Genomic DNA, 15,997 nt, shown 5'->3' with positions numbered 1-15,997 from the left:
GGAGGAGAGACAGAGAGGAAGATCCGTTGATTTACTCCCCAAGTGGCTGCAACGGGTGGAGCTGAGCCAATCTGAAGCCAGGAGCCAGGAGCTTCTTCCAGGTCTTCCATGCAGGTGCAAGGTCCCAAGGCTTTGGGCTGTCCTCGACTGCCTTCCCAGGTCACACTCAGGGAGCTGGATTGGATGGGAAGCAGGGAGCTGGGATTAGAACTGGCGCCCATATGGGATCCCAGCACTTGCAAGGTTTGGACTTTAACCTCTAGGCTACCATGCCGGGCCCTGTGTTACCTCCTTATATGGGAGCTATGTTTCCCAGCTTCAGAATTCTCATTTTATTCTTACTTCTTGTGATTAGAGTTTGGTGAATTTCTAGGATCGATGGGTTTCTTATTTTTATCAAGTGTGTGATGTTGGCTGCTGACATCTTCAAATGTTGTTTCTGTCTTCTGTGCCCCTTTCGGGGCTCCTACTATCATAGAATAACCACGCGAGGTTGTCAAACATCTCTCAGATGCTCTAATGTTTTTGAAATGACTTTTTATCTTTCTTTGAAATATGTATTTATTTATGTCAGAAATGTATCTATAGAAAGGCAGAGAGAAAGAAGTGGCAGGGAGCCCTATCTTGCTGGACCGAGCCAGGTGGAAGCCAAGCTTTGGGAATTCAGTCCTGGGCTCCCATGTGGGTGGCAATAGTCCAATGACTTGAGTCTGCACCACTCTCTCCCGGAGTCTGCTCTGGCAGGTAGCTAGAGCCAGTAGCCAAAGCCTACTGTGCACCTGGCTATGCATGCACTGGAATTGCGAGCTAAGTGTTGATCCCTACGTGCTGCATCTCTGTGCTTTTAATTTTGGATACTTCCTGCTACTGGTTCTTCCAGTTCACTAATTGTTTTTCTTTTTTTTTTTTTTAAAGATTTATTTATTTTATTGGAAAGTAAGATATACAGAGAGGAGGAGAGACAGAGAGGAAGATCTGCCGTCCAATGATTCACTCCCCAAGTGAGCTGCAACGGGCCGGTGGTGCGCAGATCCGAAGCCAGGAACCAGGAACTTCCTCGGGGTCTCCCACACGGGGGTGCAGGGTCCCCAGGCTTTGGGCTGTCCTCGATTGCTTTCCCAGGCCACAAGCAGGGAGCTGGGTGGGAAGTGGAGCTTCCGGGATTAGAACCGGCGCCCATATGGGATCCCGGGGTGTTCAAGGTGAGGACTTTAGCCGCTAGGCCATGCTGCCGGGCCCCACTAATTGTTTTTCTTCTCCAAAATGATCAAAGATACCTGCAAAAAGCTGATAGATTACAGTATAGGTGATGGTGAAAGATTGAACATTTTATCCTTGAAATCAGGAAAAGGCAAAAATATTCATTCTTCCCAGTGTAAAGAATTTTATTAATTTTAATTTTATTTTCACTCTCTGTACATATTTGAGAGGAAAGCACACCCATGTGGGTCTCTGATTAGGGTAGAGTGGGCAAGATATGCAGGAAGATGGATGGCACAAGCATTTAAATATTTTTTTTCTCCTGTGTCGACGGTAGGGCAAGGGGAGGGGCTCAATCCTTGTCATCTAACTACCTCAGCAGTGACAAGTGAGAGACCCCGATGTGGAGAAGCATTCTCTTCACTTTTGGTTGATCTTATACTAGAAGTCTTAACTGGTAAAACAAGGCAAGACACACAGAGTATCAAGGAAATAATAAAAAGTACAATGGTTATTTGCTAAGAAAACAAATGTTACAGATTATACTCAACAACTGCTATGTTCTTTCAAAGCCACAGAACTCAAAATTCATGGCTGAAAAACTCATATAGATGTACATATATTTTTAAAATACTTATTTATTTGTATTGGAAAGTAAGATTTACAAAGAGGAGAGACAGAGAGAAAGATCTTCCATCCACTGATTCACTCCCCAAATGGTCTCAATGGCTGGAGCTGAGCTGAGTCAAAGCCAGGAGCCAGGAGCCAGGAGCTTCTTGTGGGTCTCCCACACAGGTGCAGGGTCCCAAGGCTTTGGGCCATCCGTTACTGCTTTCCCAGGCCACAGGCAGGAAGCTGGATGAGAAGTGGAGCGGCCATGCAAGGCATAGACGTCAACCACTAGGCTACTGCGCAGGGCCCTCAGACTTTTTTTTTCAGGTTGATTTATTTCTTTGTTTATTTCCATTAGAAAAGCAGAGCAAGCACACAGAGTCATCTCCCATCCCCTGGCTCATGCCTCTTATGCCTGCAAAAGCGAGAAAGTGCAGACTAGACTGTAACCCAGGCGCTCCAATATAGGATGTGGGCATCCCAAGCAGCGGGTGGATTAAGTAATACACCAAAGGTGCGTTATTCAGTTGTACTTTAATTTGCTACCAGGAAGCAACTGGACACTAAAATTTAAAATGCGTTTCTGGAATAATAGCCTCAAAAGCATAAAACACTTGAGAATAGATATATGAGATCTCTATTAAAAAATGCTCGAGGCATTAAGAAGGAATAAAATAGATGAAGAAATAGATCGTGTCCATGGGTTTGAAGACTCGTAAACGTTAATGTGTCAGCTCTCCCTCCACTGATGCCTAGATCCATTGCTATCCACAGCCAACTTATGGCAGTTATTTTATGCATGTTGAAGATCTGCTTTGAGGGAAGCATAAGGGAAATGAACCAGCCAATGAAAGGCCTTTCTCTGTCTCTTTTTTGTCTCTCCTCTCTCTATATTTCAAATAAAATGAAAAATAATCCATTTACATAATGAAATCTGGCCCACTGCCATAGTGTATATGGCATTGATATTCCATATGGGCGCAGGTTCAGGTCCTGGGTGTTGAACTTTCCATCCAGTTCCCTGCTTATTGGCTGGGAAAGCAGTGTAGGACTCCACGTACTAGACCGGAAGTACGGTCTAGTACTTACCCATGTACTAGAGCCGGAAGGCTCTTCTAGCTTCTGCCTTTGGATAGACTCAGCTGAAGCCATTGAAGCTCCTTGGGGACTGAGCTAGGGGATAAAAGATCTGTCTCTCTTCTCTCTGTGTGTCTCCCTCCACCAGACTGTGACTTTCAAAATAAAAATAAAATAAATCTTAAAAAAGAAAATTTACTGTATATGATGTATATGAAAATGTAAAGTAGAATCTGCAATGAGTTCAAAAAAGAACAAAAGTTGAGACCTTACACGAACTAACTTCAAGAATTTTTAAAAACTGTGATCATCAAGATTATTTGTTTATAAATTGATAAAACAGAATGCTCAAAATAGACCCATGTACACATAGTCATTTGATTTTGACAAAAGCACCAAAGCAATCCATTGGGGAAAAGGCAATTTTTTTTAAAGATTTATTTTATTTTTTATTGGGAAGTCAGATATAGAGAAAGGAAGAGAGACAGAGAGGAAGATCTTCCATCGATGGTTCACTCCCCAAGTGACCGCAATGGCTGGAGCTGTGACAATATGAATGCAGGAGCCTAGAGCCTCTTCTGGGTCTCCCACGCAGGTGCAGGGACCAAGGCTTTGGGGCCATCCTCCACTGTTTTCCCAGGCCACAAGCAAAGAGCTGGATGGGAAGTGGGACTGCTGGAATTAAAACCAGCTCCCATATGGGATCCCAGCAAGTGTGAGAAAGGATTTTAATCACTAGGCTACAGTGCCAGACCCGGGGAAAAGACTATTTCATGCAACAAATAATGTCTTTGCAATTGGATATTGTAATGGAAAAGTATGAATTTCAGTCTTTACCTCATGCCATTCACAAAAATTAATTTGAGATCAATCATAAACCTATATGTTATTGGTAAAACCATGTATATATTTAGAGGAATCCTCAGAAGAATCTCTTGTTCATTATTTGAAAGAGGCAAGTTTCCTTAGCAGGTCCCAGAAAGCAGTACCAATAAAGGAAACCATTGGTTGGAATTCATCAAAGTTAAATTTTCTCCTCATGAAAAGGCACCATTAAGAATAGTGAGGGATAAGTCACAGTCTGGGCAAAATAGTCACAGAACATATATTTGACAAAGTGCTGCTATTCAGGAAATATAAAAAAGTATATCGCTCAGAAATAAAGACAAATAACCTGACTTCAAATTGGCAAAAGATTTCAACAAACACCTCCTGAAAGAAAACCGACAAATGGATACTAAGCGCTTGAGAAAGTGACCAAGGTCATTAGTCATTACAGGATTAACACCATAATGAGACACTGCTATTAGAATAGCTAAATTTAAATGACTGAGAAACCTAAAGTAGGTGAGGAGGCAAAGCAAATGGAACTGTCAAGCCCTGGTGATGAGAAGGCGTCATTTTACCACTACTTCGGAAACCCATCTAGCAGTTTCCTATAAAATTTAGCATTTACTTCCCAGTGACTTAGCAATTCCATTTCTAGGTAATTACTCAAAAGAAATGAAAGCATTTGTGTTCATGAAGACTTGTGTACTAATTCTCTTTGTAGCTTTTTTTCATACTAGCCAACACCAGGAAACAGCCCACGTATTCATTAAAAAGATAATAAATAGACAAACTTTCATAAATTCATGTTGTAGAGGAGATAAAGCTTTGCCTGTCTCTTTTTTGGATCTCTAGCTATACCAGAAAATTAATTGTGCATAAGATAGATTAACACGGGTCCAGCACTGTAGCCTAGCGGCTAAAGTCCTTGCCTTGCATGCACCTTAATCCCATATGGGCACTGGTTTGTATCCACGCTGCTCCAGTTTCAAATCCAGCTCCCTGCTTGTGGCCTGGGAAAGCAGTCAAGGACCGCCCAAAGCCTTGGGACCCTGCACCCACGTGGGAGACCTGGAGGAATCTCCAGTCTCCTGGCTTTGGTTTAGCACAGCTCTGGTTGTTGCAGCCGCTTGGGGAGTGAATCATTGGACGGAAGATCTTCCTCTCTGTCTCTCCTCCTCTCTGTATATCTGAATTTCCAATAAAAATAAAATAAATCTTAAAAAAAGATTTCTAGTTGTAGTAAAACACAGGTAACATTCAAAGTGCCATGTGAGCGAATGTATCTAATGTACCTTTTTGGTGACAACGGAAACTACATAGTAGTTTAATCACGATTCCAAGAACTTACAAAGCCTAAGTATTTTTAACTGGGTGGAACCAAAAAAGTAACTAAGAACTGGTAAGAAGAAGAAAAGCCACTAAAATGTATGGGAAATTTTGAGGAGAATAAGAATTATTTGAGCAAGACTGTTTGTATAGAATTTTCTCAGTCTCAGTTTCCCATCCTAGATGATAAGAGTTTTTCTGTATTTTTTAGACAAGGAGACCTTGATGTCAAAGGCTGAACAAACCAGAGGGTGTGAGAGAGAGTCTTCTTTTTGCTGCCTCACTCACCAAATACACGTAATAGCCACGTCTAGTTCAGGTGGAAGCCAGAAGCCTGGAACTGGGACGTGGGAATCCCAAGCAGGGACTTAACCTGCTGTGCCGCAATGTCCAGCAAGTGTGTTTTTCTGTCAGTATAGCAAAGGCATTTGTCACGCAGACATTTCATCAAACATTTTTTTATTAAGGATTGATTGATTGGAATGGATCGATTTACAGAGAGAAAGATATTTCATTCACTGGTTCAGTTCTGAAGTGGCTACAAGGCTGGAGCTGAGCCGATCCGAAGCTAGTTACATAGGTGTAGGGTTCCGTGGCTTGAGGCCGTCCTCTACTGCCTCCCCGGGACACCACCAGGGAGCTCAGAGGGAAGTGTATTAGCAAGGACAGGAACCAGCGCCCACATGGATGCTGGTGCATTCGAAGGAAGGACATGGGCACTGAGCTATCACACCAGGACCTGTATATGTTTTTACAGTTTGCACTTTTTATGACTTATTTAAGAAAATGTCCCCCATAATAAGATCATAAACCTATTCTTTTATATTATCATCTAAAATGATTCCCAGGTAAGCTTGGCTGTGCAGATCTATAATCTGTATCCTAAGGAAACAAAATGACATCATGTAGACGGTTTTAAACCTGTTGTTTTGTCATGTAGCAATATATTTTCAACATCTTTTCATTTGAATAAAAGGATCACAAGTGTTGTGGGTGGAGTTTCCCAGGAAACAGACTGTGAGACAGAGATTTGTGTGCTGGGCAGCTTATCAAGGAGTGCTTTCAGGATCAACATTTGTTGGGGGAAGGGGACCAAGTAGAAGGAGACGAGAGGAAAAGTCGCGCAAGTTTGCAATAGCATCAAGGGTTCCTGCTTTGTGTCATGGAGGGGCCCTGCCAGTAGACTGCTGCGCTGTTTGATAAGGGCTGCCCCAAGGGGAAGAGGTGGGTGTGACAATGGGCAAGGCAGCTGACTTGAACTTTCTTGCCATTTCCATTTCCTGAGACAGCTGGCAGAGGAAGGCTGTCCGCCTGCTACACTGGTCCTAAGCCCGGAGTTCTCAAAGGGGGAGTCACAGAATTCATCCTAGTTAGGGACTCTGTTGACTGCCAACAGCAGAAAACCTACCAATCCTTGTTTAACAAGGGAGTTAGGCTCAGCAGGTCTCTAGTAGGTTATGGTTGCATTAGTGCTTCTATCCCCTTAGTCAGGAAAGAACAACCTTTCTAACAAATCACCTGTAGATTTTTCCTGACCCCCTATGGAGCAGCACAAAGGCATCGAGCCCTAGGTGCAAGGGAAGCCCAGAGACTGAGATCAGCATTGTCATTCCTGTGTGCCTACAATAGTGAAAGGTTTTCCCTGAACAAACTTCTGGGTTCTAATAACCTGGAAGGACTTAAGGATGTACCATCTCAACAGAAACCGAATTTCATATTGGTGATTTCAAGCTGAAACCACTAAAGAGTTGTGACTTCAGAAAGGGCCACTTGGTCTTCTGCATGCCACAAGCTGTAAGGATTCTTCAGGGTTGGGGCTGGCTTGATGGCTCATTTGGCTAATCTTTTGCCTGTAAGAACCGGCATCCCCTATGTACTTCTGTTCATGTCCTGGCTGCTCCACTTCCCATCCAGCTCCCTGCTTGTGTCCTGAGAAACCAGTAGAGGACGGCCCAAGGCCTTGGGATCCTGTACCCACAACAGCAGATGAAACATCTTTTTCTCTGTTTCTCTTTTCTCTCTATAACCCTGCCTTTCCAATAAAAATGAATAAATCTCTTTTTAAAGATTTTTTTTTTATTATTGGAAAGGCAGATCAGATTTATGGAAAGTAAGAGAGAGACAGATCTTCTGTTGTTTCGCTCCCCAAAGGCCACAATGGCTAGAGCTGAGATGATCCGAAGCCAGGAGCCAGGAGTTTCTTCTGGGTCTTCTATGTGGGTGCAGGCATCCGAAAGCTTTGGGCCATCCTCTACTGCTCTCGCAGGCCACAAGCAGGGAGCTGGATGGGAAGTGACGCAAACTGGACATGGCACCGGAGTCTGTGTATGGGATCCCAGTGCTTGTAAAGTGAGAATTTGGCCATTGAGCCATTGTGCCAGGCTCTAAATAGATCTTTATTTAAGGGGGAAAAAAAATCTGTCGGCTGGCTGTCTTTTGCCTGCCAGGGCCAGAAAATAGCCTTGACCACCAGACTGCTAATCGCTGCTGAGGTGACCTTGAGTAAACAAACCTGTTGTAACAACCTTTGTCTTCCCTGGGCTTCCACATCCCAGCCCTCCCCCTATCTCTTAGAGTAATCCCTAGAATTTTCTGCCCTAGTGCAGTGATGCATTTCACTAACCATCCTTTCATAAACCTTACTGTTCTTGGAGTAAAAAGTTACAGAAGTGGGCTTGGCGCCATAGTCCAGTGGCTAAAGTCCTTGTCTTGTGTGCTCCAGGATCCCATATGGGTGCCAGTTCATGTCCTGGCAGCTCCACTTCTCATCCAGCTCCCTGTTTGTGGTCTGGGTCAAGGAGCAGAGGATGGCCCAAAACCTTGGGATCCTGCACCCTTGTGGGAGACCCGGGAAGAAGCTCCTGGCTCCTGGCTTCAGATCAGCTCAGCTCCGACCCTTGCGGTCACTTGGGGAGTAAATCATGGGACAGAAGATCTTCCTCTTTGTCTCTCCTCCTCTCTGCATATCTGATTTTCCAAGAAAAAAAAATAAATCTTGGGGAAAAAAAAGTGATTTGTTGGGACCGATGCAATGGCATAGGGGTTAATCTTCCACCTGTGGTGCTGACGTCCCATATGGTGCTAGTGTGAGCTCCCGCTTCTCCAGTTCCAATCCAAGTCCCTGCTTATAGCCTGGTAAGGCAGAGAGGAACATGGCCTAAGTGCTTGGGTACCTACATCCACATGGGAGGCTCAGAAGCAGCTCTTAGCTGTTGGCTTTAGATTAGCCAGCAGGCTGTGTTCCATGCTATTTAGCCCAGCCCAGGTCTCTTACATTGGTGGGTGTCTTGGTCTGACCCAGACATGCCCTCCAGCTTCCCTTCATTAAGCCACCTGTTCTCATCTCCCTTGCCTAACTGTGAGTGCAGTGGCCCGGTCTTTGGAAGCCACTAGAAATCATTCCTCCGCTGTCAAATATGCCCCCAGCTGCTCCCATTCCAGTATGTCCCCAGATTCCTTTTACTGGCAATCTGCAGTTCCCCCTGCCTGGTGGCCGGTGGGACATATCCCTCACCTGGCACTCCTCACCTTGCCCACATATCTCAAAAGGTTACTAAGCTGGCACATCTGTGTAGTTAACACAAATTTGGCATTAACCAGGCCTAGGATGCCCACCAGCTACTGGCTGCTTTTCTCAGAGCAGGGGAACACTTGCGTAGGTACAAGGTAATGTAGGAAGTTGCCTTCAACTGGGGTGGATATTTGTCTTCTTTTCTCTTTTGCATCATTTATATATATATATTTATTTTAAAATATACTTATTTTTATTGGAAAAGCAGATACACAGAGAGAAGGAGAGACTGAGAGAAAGCTCTTCCATCTGCTGGTTCACTCCCCAAGTGGGCACGACAGCCAGGAGCCAGAAACTTCTTCTGGGTCTCCCACACAGGTGCAGGGTCCCAAGGCTTTGGGCCATCTTTTACTGATTTCCCAGGCCACAAGCAGGGAGCTGGATGGGAAGTGGAGCTGCCGGGACACGAACCGGCGCCCATGTGGTATCTTGGGCACAGGAGGAGAGGATTCAGCCACTGGACCCATGGGTGGTTATGTTCTATGTAACATGCCCCGCCCCCACTGTCAGAGCGATCTGCTCTTGAGCCTTGCAGGGTTTCAGCAAAACAGCTCGGTGTTAAGAATACCTAAATATATATTCACAATTAGTTTTCACAGTAACTGCAGCAGATAGATGAAAAAATACTTTGTTATATGAATAAGTATTTTATGGCCTAAAATTTGTATCTGTATACCTAGCAAATGCCTGAAATATTTTTTAAATGTCACACTATAAGGTAAAAGGGGAAAGACTTGCTAACTAAAGGCAGAATGATGACACTTGAGCTTGAAAAATACATACCACACCTATCGGAATGGGAAACATTGTTTCCAAAGCTGTGCCATTTCAAAAATATTACTGCATATGCACTTCACAAAAAACTCCATTTTATATTTTCTCAGATAAAAAAAAAGATTAACAGGTATTATCCTAGCCAAAACAAACCCATAATGCTTCAATACCTTGAATAGGGACTGGCCTTATATGCATTGGAATCCCATATCGGTGCCAGTTCGGATCCCGGTTACTCCACTTCCTTACCAGCTCCCTGCCTGTGGCCTGGGAAAGCAGTAGAGGATGACCCCAAAGCCTTGGGACCCTGCATCCTCATGGCAGACCCAGAGGAGCCTCCTGGCTCCTGGCTTCTGATCGGCTCAGTTCTGGCCATTATGGCCACTTGCAGAGTGAACCAAAGGATCAAAGATCTTTCTGTCTCTTCTGTCTGTATATCTGACTTTCTAATAAGAATGAATGAATCTTTTCCAAACTATCTTGAATATATTATTCTTTCTGAATATATGACAGTATTATATGAAAATTGCTGGAATAATTTTTTGCAAAAAATTATTAGTCATATAATCACTGTTGAACTTTACAATTTGTATAGATTTTATTTTTTTTTTAAAGATTTTATTGTTATTGGAAAGCCGGATATACACAGAGGAGGAGAGACAGAGAGGAAGATCTTCCGTCCGTCCGATGTTTCACTCCCCAAGTGAGCCGCAACGGGCCAGTGCGCCGATCCGAAGCCGGGAACCTGGAACCTCTTCCGGGTCTCCCATGTGGGTGCAGGGTCCCAAAGCTTTGGGCCTTCTTCAACTGCTTCCCAGGCCACAAGCAGGGAGCTGGATGGGAAGTGGAGCTGCCGGGATTAGAACCGGAGCCCATATGGGATCCCGGCACATACAAACCCGGAATTCAGCTACTAGGTCATTGCACTGTGCCCTGCATCTGTGGCTGCATTCAGGTGGATTTAGACCTTCAAAAGATTTTGCTGAGTTCTACTGCAAGGAAGCTGACAATGTCTGAGAACTATCAAAACCGCTCAAGAAACTCAGGATATTCTTCCCCTCATCAGGATCTCTAAGGTGTCATCAAATGACTGTCCCCCTTTCTTGGAGTTGATGTAGTTTGACACGATGGAGCAACCAGCTCGTTCCTCCTCCAGCAGACAGGGAGAAAAAGAAAAAAAAAAAAAACCTGAATACTTCATCCCACCCACCTTGCTCCTTATCTGACCCTGCCACACCCTAATCAGAAGCCCAGGTGGGTGTATATCCCTTTTAGCTATGTAAACAATATTATAAGTAAAAAAAAATGTTAAACATGCAAAATGAAACGAAATGATTCTAATTATATATCATGTGGGCGGCCAAGCTACACAGATAATAATTATTTCAAGTGTCTTAAAAGCACAGTCTTTTTACTGTATGTCTCTAGTGGGCTAGATTTTAAGGACAAAAATAGCTGTGAATAAATCCTAAATGGCATTCAGTGATCTAATTGTTATTAATAACCTTGGCATTATCATCTTGAAACTATTCTAATTATATGATGGAATAAAGCAGGTATTAATAATAATATCATTAAGAAACAAGATTTTTTACACATGAGAGAATACACATGTAGAATCATGAAAATAAAGAAAAACTTTTCAGTCTTCAATTTAGATTGCAAATAGTAGTACTTAGTCACAATTTACTTTTCTTCTTCTAAAAAAAAGTCTGTCCTAGCTCTGTGTTCTCAAAAGAGCTGACAGAAATGATAACATTAAAACAACATATTCCAAGCATCCAAACTGTGATAATTTAATATAATTTAAAACAAACAGAGATCCTTAGGGAAATGGTTCATCCCAATTAGGAGGCTGGAAATGCAAAAGTTGAACCTGACATATCCTTTGGTATTTGAAATTTGCGGAGAAATTCAGATCTATAAAGGTTATATTAAAGGGCTAGGGAAACAATTTTTTAAAAATTTATCCTATTTTTATTGGAAGGTCAGATTTTACAGAGAAAAGGAGAGATAGAGAAAAGATCTTTCATCCCTGATTCACTCCCCCAAATGGCCCCAATGGCTGGTGCTGAGCACATCTGAAGCCAGGAGCCAGGAGCTTCTTCTTGGTCTCCTGCACAGGCTGTCGTCTATTTCCTTCCCTGGCCACAAGCAGGGAGTTAGAAGGAAAGTGGAGCAACCGGGACACCAACAACATCCATATGGGATCCTGGTGCTTGCACCGGGTTCTGCTTTTTTGTTTTGTTTTTTAATCGGTAAGGCTGATTTACAAGAGACAAGGAGAGAAAGAGAGAAATATCTTCTGTTCAGTAGTTCACTCCCAAAACGTCCACAATGGCCAGACCTGAGCTGATCCAAAGCCAGGAGCCAGGAGCTTCTTCAGGGTCTCCTACCTAGGTGTAGGTTCCCAAGGCTTTGGGCCACCCTCTACTGCTTTCCCAGGCCATAAGCAGGGAGCTGGATGGGAAGTGGAGTAGCCAGGACACGAACCAGCGTCCATATGGGTTGCTGGCATTTTGCAGGAAGAGGGTTCGTCAGTTAAACCATCCTTCCAGTTTCAACTGTTGCATAGTGGTACTCGCTTTTGATTGGGGGTGGTTAGTTCTCTACATCCACATTTCTACTTAGGCAGTGGCTTCCTCTTAGGGTCAGCCTGACAGACAGGGGGCGACAGAGACGAGAGACCACCAGACTGTTCGAACTGGGCGTGATCCTTCTTGATTCCTTCCTGTTGACGTAGCCCTGGAATCTTTTTCACACCCCACGCCACCAGAGGCGTGGGCAGCGGAATCCAGCAGGCAGAAACTGCCTACAAGGGTTCCCTGGCAAACAGCGGCCTTGAGGTGAGCGCTCCTCTTCGGTTCTCAGAAGCAGCTCTGTGAAGGCCCTCCTGAGAGTGGTGAAAGGGCTCCCCATCCCACCCTTTTGTCTTTACCTCAGTACTGGGCTCGGATGTCATTTTTTGACGCTACTATCGCCATGTTGCTTTACGGTTCTTTTGTTATCCTTTGAGGTGATTTAACTTTATCCCTGGTTAACATTTTTGATATGAAATGTTGTTTTCATAACTCCTGTGTCTTCCTTCTGACTAGGCCACCATTGATAGCCTTAGTGACGCCATTTTGTCGTGGTGTGGGCCACTTCCGGTGGGCTGTGGCGGCGATGTGGGGGAGGGGCAGCGTTTATTTTTAAACAGTTCCAGTCTGTTCGGCCAACTGTGGATGAGACCACGGCGCCGTGGCGCAGTAGGCTAAGTCTTCAGCTCTCTTCCACTTCCACTTCCAAACCTGCGACCAAGAAGATGTAAGGTCTTTGTTTTTATCTTTGTTTCTCTTTTTCTGCCTTTCAAATAAAATAAATATAAATGGGATAAACAATAAAGTAACACTTTATCATTAGGCCTGAGGTAAAGTTCATCTCCATCACAGTTCCAATCCTGATTCCTTTCTCTTCATTCTTCGCCAGAAATAATCATCACTAGCTGTTATCACTAACTTATGTTTTTTTTTTAACATAGGAATACTCATTGAAACATGCCATAATTTTGTAGGTTTGAGGCTGTATTTCGTGATATATGTTTAGTTTTGCTTTGTTCAGTAAATATGTCTTGGGAATTCATTTCATAATGTGTCCTAGATGCCCCTCATTCTGTTTAACTGCTTCATAATTTTCTGAGTATAGACATACCATGGTTTATTTCAGTGTTGCCACGTGTTCACTACTGTGTGTTTCTACCTGTTTAGGAATAGAAACTGTAGTAGAGATTACATTAAATGTTTTAAATGTCCTTTAAGATCCTGTTCCAATTTTCAGTGTGCTAATTTGAGTGCCCATGCGCTCCTCACTATACGATTTGGTAGCACTATCTTAGCCTACGACCATCGCTTTGGCAGTGGTGGCTTTGTTGATGCCATTTAAAAATAACAAGCTTATCCCAAGCCTGGCATGATGGCTCAGTGGCTAATCCTAGCATTGCAAGCTCCGGAACCCCATTTGGGTACCAATTTATGTCCTGGCTGCTCCACTTCCCATCCACCTCCTTGCTAATTGCCTGGGAAAGCAGAGGAGGGCCCTGCGTGGCTCCTGCTTCGGATCAGCTCTCCTCTGGCCTGCCGTTGTGACCACTTGAAGAGTAAACCAGCAGATGGATGATCTTTGTCTCTGTCTCTCTTTTTCTGTAAATCTGCCTTTCCAATATAAACAAATCCTTTAAAAAGGTAAACAACTGCCTTAAAAATAGAAGATTTTACTGTTAGCAGGTAATGCCACTAGGTAACATGGGGTTACCTGGTATATTACTTTATAAGACCAAGCTAAGACATAACCCTATGATGTCAGCTCCTCCTATCTCTAGTCTAATGGGATGACTTTGAACCTGAGGAGTTGAAAGACCAACCACCCTAAAGCTAATCTCTTCACTGTGTTGTAAAGAAGCCAGTGCTAAAGTACACTACCCCCCAGAAGCCTCTAGTGTGCACCTGCTGCGAAGGAGTTGGAACCAGGAAGGGAGATGTCTCAGAAGTGGCCTTGTGACTGTCTGCCACAAGATTGGGACAAGAAAATACCACAAGCCAGTGCTTGTCCTTATCATTGCTTGCTGTAGGGAGAATGACAGGGCATAGGCCAGCTTTGGGTCAGACTACATTCAAGCTTTGGTCATGTGGCCTTCATGAAGATGTGCAAGGTCACCAGCCTGTCACAAAGGAGCTATTCACCTGACTTGGTGAAAGAAAGCCTTTCTTCAGTCTACTCCCTTCCTGATTTGGGATACAGAAGCACTCTGCTTTTCTAATCTTGTTTTTCATAATTTCCCAACTCTTATTCATTTTCATTTTTGCTCTTGCAGCGGCCAAATCTTGCCTGGACCTTTTCTCTTGCTTTTAATGCCTTGCTAAACCCAGCGTGGAACTGCCAATGCAGATCTTACATTGCTTTCCATTCTGTTTGCCTAAAATTACAGGCTCAGGAGTCACTTGGTCTGACTTCTCATTGATGATAGGTGACATTTTAATCAAGAACTTTGTTACTTTTTTGTTTAAAGATTTATTATTGGAAAGGCATATATGAAATGGCACACATATGGCATGCCAGCGTTGCAGGCAGAAACTTTACATCCTATGCCACAGCAACAGCCCACATCCAATTATTATTATTTTTAAAGATTTAGTTTTATTGGAAAGGCAGATTCATGGAGAGAAGGAGAGACAGAGATTCTCCATTTGCTGAATCATTCCCTAAGTGGCCGCAACAGTCAGAGCAGAGCTGATCTGAAGCTAGGAGCTTCTTTTGAGACTACCATGGGGGTGCAGGATCCTGAGACTTTGGCCCATCCTCTACTGCCTTCCCAGGCCACAAGCAGGAAGCTGGATTGGAAAGTGAAGTTACCAGGACATGAACCTGTGATGTATGATCCCAGCACCCAAAAGGGGAGGATTAGCCAGTTGAGCCATTGCACGGGACCCTGCTTCATTTCAACGTGAATTTTCATGTTTCTATCCTCCAATATTGATTTCCTCAGTGCTCACTGAGTTAAGCACAGGAAGTACATTATTGCTGATTTTATAGTGCTGAGTGAGGGAAGCAGGTCAGTGGGGCAATCCTCCTTCATGCAGTCATTTAGAGACACAGGCCAATAGAGGCTGTGCTAATATTAACACAGGGCCACCAATGGCATCCTCAGGGGCAAGGTGCAAGTTCATCTCTGTTGCAACAATGAATGTCCAAGGTAGAGGAAAGCATATAGGATTGTGTTTGGGAGTTCTATAGGCACAAGCTGAAAGGTAGTGTGTGAAATTTATTCTCACATTGCTTTTTGATGATTTGGGATGTAACTATATGGGCAGTTGGGAAATGTATGCCCAGGAAGAATTGAAAATCAGGGGAGCAGCCTGCAGTCGCAGCCCCAGGGGCTGAGGAATAGCACACTGCACTAGGGGTAGGGAGAAGCGGCCACATTTTGAGTTTATCTTGAAGGTACAGATATCAGCATTTATTGACCCCTAGATTTTTCACCCTTAATAATTAGGAGAGTAGAGTTGCCATATGTCAAGACAGCAAAGACTATGCAGAAAAGTCTAAAGGAACAAAGACAGTGGGAACTGGTAGCTTAGGTCTGTGTTCTGGCTCTGGCCTTACTAATCATGTATCTCTAGCTAAATGCTTACCTTTTCTGGGCCATAGTTTCCTTATGTAACCTGGGTTGATAGTAATACCTAATTTATAGGTTTATGAGAACGATGAAAAGAATGACTGCATGTAAATTAAAAGTGCTCAAATTATTTAATGTCATGGCTGTTAAAATATGGGAAAAACATATGCATGAAACAATTCATTGTGTTATACTCTTTAGTGCTTTTTATTACCATTCTTGTGTTTTAGAGATCATATTTCGAGAAAAAGAGATTATCTTTTAAATAATGACAAAAGAAAAAGAATCTGCACACTGATATTCCTTGGAACAGTTTTCTGAAATTACTATCGTTTATTCCAGCTTTATTTTTCAAACATTTTTCACTGGCACATAAAAATTGTACATATTTATAAAAACAGTCAAAATCCTTTATTTGAGCTTTTTTTTTTTAAGAAAAATATATAGTGTCTAAA

The 15,997-nt window shown here is 43.3% G+C and overlaps 1 protein-coding gene across 1 annotated transcript in view; it reads left to right on the top strand.

Moving 5' to 3' along the window:
- Positions 1-12,131: 12,131 nt before the first annotated feature.
- Positions 12,132-15,997, top strand: part of USP9X (ubiquitin specific peptidase 9 X-linked) — a 132,500-nt gene continuing 128,634 nt past the window's right edge. The window contains exon 1 of the mRNA XM_058658743.1: positions 12,132-12,237. The gene's annotated coding sequence lies outside the window, so the exon portion shown is untranslated. The remainder of the gene's footprint in view (positions 12,238-15,997) is intronic.

This window comes from Ochotona princeps, chromosome X (assembly GCF_030435755.1).
Source record: "Ochotona princeps isolate mOchPri1 chromosome X, mOchPri1.hap1, whole genome shotgun sequence".
NCBI lineage: Eukaryota > Metazoa > Chordata > Mammalia > Lagomorpha > Ochotonidae > Ochotona > Ochotona princeps.
The sequence above is the reverse complement of the archived record's forward strand: the minus strand, read 5'-3'. Positions and strand labels throughout refer to the sequence as shown.